Here is an 11,175-nt window from a genome sequence, read left to right as displayed (position 1 = left end):
CATATTAAATAATGGAAGGAAAAACGTTCAGTAAAGTTAGTCCCTGGTGAGATAGGAGTTTACAGTCGGAATGGCCTTGGGAGGAAACTCCTTCTCAACCTCTCCGTTCTCACAGCATGGCAACGGAGGCGTTTGCCTGACCGCAGCAGCTGGAACAGTCTGTTGCAGGGGTGGAAGTTGTCTCCCATGATTTTATTGGCTCTGGAGTTGCACCTCCTGATGTATAGTTCCTGCAGGGGGGCGAGTGAAGTTCCCATAGTGCGTTCGGCTGAACGCACTACTCTCTGCAGAGCCTTCTTGTCCTGGGCAGAGCAATTCCCAAACCAGATGGTAATGTTCCCGGACAAGATGCTTTCCACCGCCGCTGCGTAGAAGCACTGGAGGATCCTCGGAGACACTCTGAATTTCCTCAATTGCCTGAGGTGGTAAAGGCGCTGCCTTGCCTTACTCACGAGTGCTGAGGCGTGTGATGCCCATGTCATATCCTCGGAGATGTGGACTCCCAGATATTTAAAACAGTTCACCCTATCCACAGGATCCCCATTTACCCTCAATGGAGTGTACGTCCTCGGATGATCTGCCCTCCTAAAGTCCATGATCAGCTCCTTCGTTTTTTTGATGTTCAAGAGGAGGCTGTTATCCTGGCACCAGAGTGCTAGATCAGCCACCTCCTCCCGGTAGGCCTTCTCATCGTTGCCTGAGATCAGGCCCACCACCACAGTGTCATCAGCAAACTTAATTATTGAGTTGGAGCTGAACCTAGCCACACAGTCATGTGTGTACAGGGAGTACAATAGGGGGCTGAGGACGCAACCCTGGGGCGATCCTGTGCTCAAGGTGATGTCGATGTATTCCTTCCCATCTTGACTACCTGGGGCCTGGCGGTGAGAAAGTCCAGGGCCCAGGCACACAGGGGGGTGTTGAGCCCTAATTCCAGTAGCTTCTCGGGCAGTCTGGTGGGGACTATCGTGTTGAAGGCTGAACTGTAGTCTATGAACAGCATCCTCACGTAGCCCCCCTTCTGGCTGTCCAGATGGGAGAGAGCGGTGTGCAAGACCTGGGAGACCGCATCGTCCGTGGATCTGTTCGGACGGTATGCAAACTGCAACGGGTCCATGTTGCGAGGGAGGAAGGTGCAGATGTGTTTCTTCACCAGCCTCTCAAAGCATTTCATGACTACCGAGGTAAGGGCCACCGGACGGTAGTCATTCAGACAGGCTGGGGAGGCATTTTTTGGTACCGGTACAATGATGGATTTTTTGAAGCAGGCAGGGACCACGGACTTGTCCAGGGAGAGGTTGAATAATGTAGTGAGCACTGGAGCTAGCTGCGTAGCACAGGACTTGAGTACTTGCCCCGAAATGCCATCGGGGCCTGCAGCTTTCCTCGTGTTCACCCGTGTCAGAGCCCTCCTCACGTCGTGCTCGGACAGCGAGAATGTTGCACATTCCTCCCTTCAGCTTCGGTAGCCAGCCCGCTGGCGGTATTGTCGATAGTCGGCAGACCTGGGGTGGTGTTGCCCATGTTGAAACGAGCATAAAAGGAGTTCAGGTCATCAGCTAGGGAGGTGCCGGCACTTTCGGATGAGGGTGGGGTGCTCCGGTAGTTGGTTACACAGTCCGGAGCACCCCACAGTCAACCAGATACAGTCAATGAGGTTGGAGGTAGATACAAACTACTGGAGAAACTCAGCGGTTGAGGCAGCATCTACGGAGAGAAGGAATATGCAATATTTTGGGTTGAGACCCTTCTACAGTCTGGAGTCTGAAGAAAGATCTCGACCTGAAACGTTGCCTATTCCTTATCGCCATAGATGCTGTCTCTCCCGCTGAGTTTCTCTTAGTTTCTTACAGGCAGCATCTGTGGGGGAAAAGGGATGGGTGACATTTCGAGGGCAGAGAACGTTATTCAGAGTGAAAGTAAGCGGTGGGGGTGGGGGTGGGGGTGGGGGTGGGGGTGGGGGTGGGGGTGGGGGTGGGGAGAGGTGAAGAGTTGGAGGTTAGAAAATACCAGGACAAATCAGGGCTGGCAACAAATGACCTCGGGCAGGGCGGTGCCTGGTCGGCCAATTTTGGCCAGGGTGGGAGGGTGTGATCTCTAGAGGGATACAATGGGGTGAACTGTGGAACTGGTCAAACGTCTAGGGTGGAGAAAGTGGGGAGTGTTAGTAGAATTTAATTTTTTTTTTTTTTTTGAAAATATTTTTTATTGGAGATAGGTACATAACCTATTTACATCATTACAGTCTTACATTTTTAAATTGATAATATTGTCAATTATTATTACATTGTCTCCAATACCTTTTGCCTTTTTCTTCCTTTTTTTTTTTTTTAAACTAGATAGAACTAAAGAGATAGATGAAGTAAAGAAAGAAAAGAAAGACAAGAAAAACAAAAACAAAAACAAACAAAACAAAAAAAAAAGGAAAAAGATAGTTAAAGAAGAATGGAAAAATTTATTAAAATAAAAAACTTCATTCGAGATATATTCGTACATTTCAGAGTATAGCATTTCATCCATTCTATAGCCCGAGTGCTAGTCAGGTTCCTGTGCTGAACTATTCTGACCCTTTAAGTAATCAATAAAAGGAGACCATGTTCCAACGAATAATTCCTGTTTGTCCAACAGGGAAAATCTGATTCTTTCCACGTTTAAGGTCTCCGTCATTTCTATAATCCACATTTTGATTGTGGGGGCCGTAGGGCCTTTCCAAAATTTTAGAATTAATTTTTTTCCTGTTATTAAACTATAATCAATAAAGTTTCTTTGTGTTGTTCTAAATGTTTGATTTAATTCTAATATTCCGAGTATTATTAATTTTGGATCTGGGTCCAATTGTGTGTTGGTTACTTTAGATATTATACTGAAAATATTTACCCAGAATTTTTTAATTTTTATACAGTTTGCAAACATATGAGATAATGTAGCTTCTAAATGTTGACATTTATCACATATAGGTGAGATATGTTGAAAAATTTTATGTAGTTTTGTTTTTGAATAATGTAACCTATGTATTACTTTAAATTGTATTAGAGAATGTCTGGCGTTTAGTGAACACTGATGTATGTGTTGCAAAATTTCTTCCCAAGTATCTTTCGTTATTACTTGATTTAATTCTTTTTCCCATGTTTGTCTGTGTAAGTCCGTCGTAGGAATGTCACTGTCTAATAAGATATTATATATATAAGATATTAATTTTTCTGTATTAGGATGTTTGTTCCAACATTCATCAAGAATTTCTGAATTTCTAATTCGAAAATTTTGAGAGTTCGATTTTACATAATCTCTAAGTTGAAGATATCTGAAATAATCATTTCCTCGAAGTCCATAAGTCTGTTGCAACTCCTGAAATGTCAGAAAAGTGCCTTCCTTGTAAAGTTGTCCCATATTTTTAATTCCATAATTCTTCCATTGTGTAAAACCCCCGTCCAACCATGAAGGCTTAAACAAAGGATTATTCACAATTGGAAGAAAAAGTGATAAATTATCTAATTTTAATGTCTTTTTTAATTGTTTCCAAATTCGTATAGCACTAAATATTATAGGGTTTTCCCTATAAATTTTTTTGTTTAATTTAGACGTAGCAAATAATATCGAACCGATATCAAAAGGTAAACAATCTTCCTTTTCCATTTTTAACCAGTCTGGTTGATGATCTATTTCTTCCAACCAGAAATTCATATTTTTAATATTAACTGCCCAGAAATAAAACAAAAAGTTGGGTAAAACTAAGCCTCCATTTATTTTTGATTTACACAAGTGTCTTTTGTTTATCCTATGATTCTTATAATCCCAGATAAAATCATTAACAATAGAGTCCAATTTAAAAAAAAAGTTTTTTGCCAGATATATCGGAATTGTCTGAAAAAGGTATAATATTTGCGGTAAAAAAATCATTTTTATGGCATTAATTTTGCCAACCATTGAGATAGGAAGTGTTTTCCAGTATTGAATATTCTTATGTAGTTTGTTCAGTAATGGGGGAAAATTTGCTTTAAATAATGATGTATATATCTTAGTTACATAAATACCTAGATATTTAAATTTTTCATTTACTATTTTAAATGGAAATTGTTGTATTATCTGTTTGTTATGTTCCCTTATTGGCATAATTTCACTTTTATTCCAATTTATTCTGTATCCTGAAAGTGAACCAAATTGGGTTATTAGCTTTAATAAGTTTGGAATACTAATTTCTGGTTTTGTAATGTAAATTAATACATCATCTGCGTATAGAGAAATTTTATTCACTGTGTCCTTTGTGTTATACCCATGTATTTCCGGATGCCCCCTAACTCTTTCTGCCAGTGGCTCAATAGCAAGCGCAAATAATAATGGAGATAACGGGCATCCTTGTCTACAACCTCTAGATAGGCTAAATTTAGATGACAACCTTTGGTTTGTAAATATTCTAGCCGTGGGATTTGTATATAACAGTTTTATCCATGTACAGAATTTCTCCCCTAGCTGCATATTTTCCATCACCGAAAATAAATAAGACCATTCGACCTGATCAAATGCTTTTTCAGCGTCAAGTGAGATTATTGCTAGATCTTCATTAATAATTCTCTTGGAATATATAATATTAAATAATCTTCTTAGATTATAATATGAGTACCGTTTCTGAATAAAGCCTGTTTGGTCAGGGTGTATTAATTTATTCATCACTGTACTTAATCTATGCGCTAGTATTTTAGTTAATATTTTCTGATCTGTATTTAAAAGTGCAATTGCTCTGTATGATCCCGGGTCTTCCGGATCTTTATCAGCTTTAGGAATAAGTGTTATTATAGATTCATTTAAAGTGTCTGGAAGTTTCTGTTGAGTATAGATATACTCATACAGTCTTTGTAAACGTGGGCAAAGCAAAGCATAAATTTTTTTATAAAATTCGGAGCCTAAACCATCTGGTCCTACTGCTTTACCATTTTTTAAAGAGCCAATAGACTCCTCAATATCCTTTATCGTAATCTCCCTTTCTAATAATTCTCTATCGTTTGAATCTAAACCTTTTAAATTACATTTTATTAAAAAATCTGCTATTCCTTCTGATTGTGCTACGGTTTTAGTTGAATAAAGGTTATGATAGTATTGGAGAAATCTATCATTTATGTCCTTGGGCATTTTTAATAATTCTCCTGTCTCTGTTCTAATTTTATGAATTGTTTTTTCCCCTTCCATTTTTCGTAACTGACGTGCTAATAGTTTTTGTGGTTTGTCTCCAAATTCAAAATGTAATTGTTTGGTTTTTTGATAAAGTTTTATTACTTGTTCTGAATACATTTTATTTAATTTATATTTCAATACAGCAATTTTATTATGTTTTGACGTAGATGGCATTCTCGCATTTTCTATATCTAGTTGCTTGATTTCAATTTCCAATGTTTGTTGCTTAATCCTGTTCTCTTTATTATAAAATGCTTGAGCAGAAATTAATGTACCTCGAACATACGCTTTAAACGTTTCCCACATAAGAGAAGTAGGTGTGTCAGGGTTGTCATTTACCTCAAAAAATATTTGAATCTGTTTAATAATATATTCCTGGCATGATCTTTCGTTCAAAATTTGTGGGTTAAATCTCCAATATGCTTGTTTCTCGGACATTCCATTTAATTTAATCATGAATGTTACAGGTGCGTGATCTGAGATTATAATGTTATGGTATTTTGAATTATAAATAAATGGGATAAACGTAGAGTCAACTAAAAAATAATCTATTCTTGAGTATGTTTTGTGTACTGGTGAGTAAAATGAATATTCCCGTCCAGTTGGGTTTTCTATTCTCCAGACATCCTTAATATTAGTGGTATTAATAAATGAATTTAGAAATACACTTGATTGAGATTTTACTTTTTTTTGCCTTGATGATCTATCTAAGTATGAATCTAATGTACAATTGAAGTCTCCTCCAATTATTAATTTATATTGTGTAAATTCAGGAATTTTATTAAATGTTTTATTAAAAAACGTGGGGTTGTCAAAATTAGGCCCATAAACATTAAGAAGAATCACTTTTTTTCCATTTAACTCTCCAACTAATATAATATATCTACCATCAATATCCACTATTGTTGAAGAGTTCGTAAAAGGTATTCCTTTACGAATTAATATTGCAACTCCTCTGGACTTATGGGAAAAGGAGGAATGATATGATTCAGCGATCCACTTAGCTTTAAGTCTATGTTGAGATTCCTTTTTAAGGTGTGTTTCTTGAAGAAATATTATATCTGTTTTGATTAAATTTAGATGTGCCAAAACTTTACCTCTCTTAATTGGTTCATTGATTCCCTTGACATTCCAACTACAAAAAGGTTATTCCCTGACCCCCTCTTGTCATGTTAACATCTTGCATATTGTTTCTAAGGTGGTCTATAACCGAGCAGAAGGTACAACACATAGAACCTGACCCTGCTCCCGAACCTCAAATAGATGAATTTAAAATCATATACGTTGCTCTTCCGAACACATCTCCTTGTATTAATCTTATTTTTCCATTCAAGTTATAAAAATATTTAAAGTGAAAAAAGTGATAGAGTTGATTAGTATAGGGTGAAAAAAAAAGAACTACATCTACAATTAGTGTAGTTAGTGATAGCCACACTAACGTGGCTAGAATTCTAAAGACTTCCGTTGCCTTTGTAAGAAAACAAAATTCCCAGCTCCGTGCCCGAAGAAAAAAAAAGATTATTTCTAACATTCAAATAACTTCTTTGGGAGTAACAAACTTATTTACATACCCATACATACACACACACAATATACATATATATATATATATATATATATATATATATATACCCATATGTATACATACATAAGCACGTAACCCTGCAGAAAAGTTCAAGAACAGCAAAAATTCACAACGTTATTATTCTCTACATATCATATTAATTTTTTCGCTAAATCTATAAATTTAATTTTAAATTGAAAAATAAAGAGAAAAACCGTCAAACTTTATTATGACGTAGGCAAATTTACCTCTTGCATATCTTCTATATAATATAAGTATGTAATTCATTTCTACGTTAATCGAAGACTATTAATTATTAATCATTGTTATCAATCATATACAGTATTAAATTTTTATGAGAAATGTTAATGTTAATAATTTTAGTGGTAATTTGGATATTTAATAAGTATTAGTTGTTACATATATAGTTAGATATGAATATACAGATAATAATAATGATTAGTAAACAAAAAAAAAATACAAAGATCACGGTTTTATCCAATGTCCTCCGTCCATTTCGGTTTCCGAATGTCTTTAAAGCTCTTAAAAGAACTTTAAAGGTCCTTTTAGATCTGGCGGTCCTGTTAGTCCTTGACTCCTAAGGAGTAATGTAAATTCTTCAGTCTATGGTCATGTTACCGACTTCTTTGGCATATTCCAGTGCTTTTTCGTGGTCTGTAAAAAAGTACTCCTTGGACTTGTAGGAGACTCTTAGTCTTGCGGGATAAAGCAAGCCGTATCTCAAATCAGGTACATTCTTCAGTACTCTTTTTGTCTCAGTGAACAGCGCTCTTTTCTTGAAGACTTCTGCCGGATAATCTCGGTAAATACTGAATCTCACACCTTCAAAAAGGAGCTGTCCGCCTCGAACAATTTTCTTCATTATATCGTCAAATTCATGATCCAGTTGCACCTTTACGATAATTTGTCTTGGATGGGCATCATCTTGTGTACGACGTCGCTGCGCTCTATGAGCTCGACCGAGTGAAGGTTTGTGATCCAATTTTAAGGCTTTTTGTAATAGGTCTGCCACAAAATCCCGAGTGCCCATTTCCCTCTCACTTCCTTCTTTCACCCCTACAATTCTTAAATTCTTACGTCTTTGACGCCCCTCCAAATCGGTACATTTATCACTTAATTTGATCACCATATCGGAGAGGCGTTGGTTTTCAGTAAGGAGTTGACTTACAGTTTCCGCACTTGTAGCCGCCCATTTCTCAAGTTCGGTTATTGCTGTTCTATGTTGATCAAGTTCGTGATGAATGGGGTCCACCTCCGTTTTAACCTTCGTTTCCACCGAAACAAGCCTGGCTTCCAGCACTTCCATCTGATCCTTGACCTCTTCCTCCCTCGTCCTCTTCCAGATTTCCAGCATTTGTTGAACGGTAGAATGCATTTCTGCTTTAAAATCTACCTTAAAAGAGTCAAGTTCCTCTTTAAAATTCTCTCCAAAGGTTTTCATTTCGGCAGCGAGAAAGGTTTTAAGATCCTCCATTTCAGACTTTTTCTGTTTCATTTTCTTCGGAGGGTCTTCCTGGGCCGTCGTTGTAACTGAGGCCGAGGCCTCTGTAGGGCCTTCCTCTTCTATCTGCGGTTTCCCTTTAACGGCTTTTTTTTGTGTCACACGGGGAGGGGTACGTTGTAACGACATACCGTAAAGTAGCGCGCCTGATGACGTCACGCAGGCAGCCGTTCAGATCGCGATCGCTGCAGGTAAGACCCGATTTTCTCCCGTTTTTAGTTTCTTCGGCACGGAGCTAGTTGGCGCTGGACTCCAGCCTCCATAGCGCCACCGGAAGTCCCAGTAGAATTTAATTCTTGTCAAGTTGCGTAGGAAGGAACTGCTGAAGAAAGGAACTGCAGATACTGGTTTAAACCGAAGATAGACACAAAAAGCTGCAGTAACTCAGCGGATCAGGCAGTAACTATGGCGAGAAGGAATGGGTGATGTTTCGGGTTGAGACCTTTCTTCAGACTGGTTCAGGATAAGGGAAACAAGAGATATAGACGGTGATGTGGAGAGATAAAGAACAATGAATGATAAGATGTACAAAAAAAATGATGATACAGGTAATTGTTAGCTGTTTGTAGGTTGAAAATGAGAATCTGGTGCACCTTGGGGGGGGGGGGGGATAGAGAGAGGGGGAATGTGGGGGCTACCTGAAGTGAGAGAAATCATTATTCATACCACTGGGCTGTAAGCTGTCCAAGCGAAATATGAGATGCTGTTCCTCCAAATAGCGTTTAGCCTCACTCTGACAATGGAGGAGACCGAGGACAGAAAGGTCTGTGTGGGAATGGGAAGGTGAATTAAAGTGTCCAGCAACCGGGAGATCAGGTTGGTTCAGGCGGGCTGAGTGAAGGTGTTCCACAAAACGATCGCCCAGCCTGTGTTTGGTCTCGCCGATGTATAAAAGAGTCCACATCTGGAACAACGGATACAGTAGATGAGGTTGGAGAAGGTGCAAGTGAACCGCTGCCTAACCTGAAAGGACTGTCGGGGTCCCTGGACAGAGTCAAGGGAGAGGTATAGCAACGGGTGTTGCATCTTATACATTTGCTGGGGAAGGTACCTGGGGAGGGGGTTGTTTGGGTGGGAAGTGTATAGTTAACCAGGGAGTTGTGGGGGGAACTGTCTCTGCGGAAGGCGGAGAGGGGTGGAGATGGGAAAATGTGGCCAGTGATGGGATTCAGTTGGAGGTTGTGGAAATTTCTGAAGATTATGTGTTGTATGGGACGGATGATGGGGTGGAAGGTAAGGACTAGGAGCACTCTGCCTCTGCTGCGACTAGGGGGAGGGGGAGCAAGGGCGAAGCTGCTAATGTTATCCCACTTTAAAAAAAGGCGGGAGAGAGAAAACAGGGAATTATAGACCAGTTCGCCTGACATCGATGGGGGGGCAAGATCCTGGAGTCAATTATAAAAGATGAAATAGCCACACATTTGGATAGCAGTAACAGGATCGATCCAAGTCAGCATGGATTTACGAAGGGGAAATCATGCTTGACTAATCTTCTGGAATTTTTTGAGGATATAACCATATAACCATATAACAATTACAGCACGGAAACAGGCCATCTCGACCCCTCTAGTCCGTGCCGAACACATAGTCTCCCCTAGTCCCATATACCTGCGCTCAGATATAACTGGGAAAATGAACAGGGTGAGCCAGTGGATGTAGTGTACATGGTATTTCAGAAAGCATTTGATAAGGTCCCACATAGGAGATTAGTGAGCAAAATTAGGGCACATGGTATTGGGGGGTAGAGTAGTGACATGGATAGAGAAGTATTTGGCAGACAGGAAAGAAAGTGTAGGGATTAACGGGTCCCTTTACGAATGGCAGGCAGTGACTAGTGGGGTACCGCAAGGCTCGGTGCTGGGACTGCAGCTATTTACAATATACATCATGATTTGGATGAAGGGATTCAAAGTAAGATTAGCAAATTTGCAGATGACACAAAGCTGGGTGGCAGTGTGAACTGTGAGGAGGATGCTATGAGAATGCAGGGTGACTTGGACAGGTTGGGGGAGTGGGCAGATGCATGGCAGATGAAGTTTAATGTGGATAAATGTGAGGTTATCCACTTTCGTAGAAAAAATAGGAAGGCAGATTATTATCTAAATGGTGTCAAGTTGGGAAAAGGGGAAGAACTACGGGATCTGGGGGTCCTTGTACATCAGTCTATGAAAGTAACCAGCAGGTACAGTAGGCAGTGAAGAAAGCAAATGGCATGTTGGCCTTTATAACTAGAGGAGTTGAGTATAGGAGCAAAGAGGTTCTTCTACAATTGTACAGGGCCCTAGTGAGACCACAACTGGAGTATTGTGTGCAGTTTTTGTCCCCTAATTTGAAGAAGGACATTCTTGCTATTGAGGGAGTGCAGCGTAGGTTTACAAGGTTAATCCCCGGATGGCGGGACTGTCATATGCTGAGAGAATGGAGCAGCTGGGCTTGTACACTCTGGAGTTTAATGGATGAGAGGGAATCATATTGAAACATATAAGATTATCAAGGGTTCGGACACGCTAGAGGCAGTGAACATGTTCCCGATGTTGGGGGAGTCCAGAACCAGGGGCCACCGATTAAGAATAAGGGGTAAGCCATTTAGAACGAAGATGAGGAAACACTTTTTCACACATAGAGTTTTGAGTCTGTGGAATTCTCTGCCTCAGAGGGCGGTGGAGACCAGTTCCCTGGATGCTTTCAAGAGAGAGCTAGATAGGGCTCTTAAAAAGCGGAGTCAGGGGATATGGGGAGAAGGTAGGAACGGAGTACTGATTGGGGATGATCAGACATGAGCACATTGAATGGCCCGAAGGGCCAAATGGCCTACTCCTGTATTTATTGTCTATTGTCTACTAAAACAACCGGATCTCACAAGTTTCACTAACACAGGTCAGCTGCAGTCATTTTAATTAACGGTCGAATACTAAGAGTTAGG

This window comes from Amblyraja radiata, chromosome 12 (genome assembly GCF_010909765.2).
Source record: "Amblyraja radiata isolate CabotCenter1 chromosome 12, sAmbRad1.1.pri, whole genome shotgun sequence".
Classification (NCBI taxonomy): domain Eukaryota; kingdom Metazoa; phylum Chordata; class Chondrichthyes; order Rajiformes; family Rajidae; genus Amblyraja; species Amblyraja radiata.
This window is presented reverse-complemented; position numbering follows the sequence as displayed.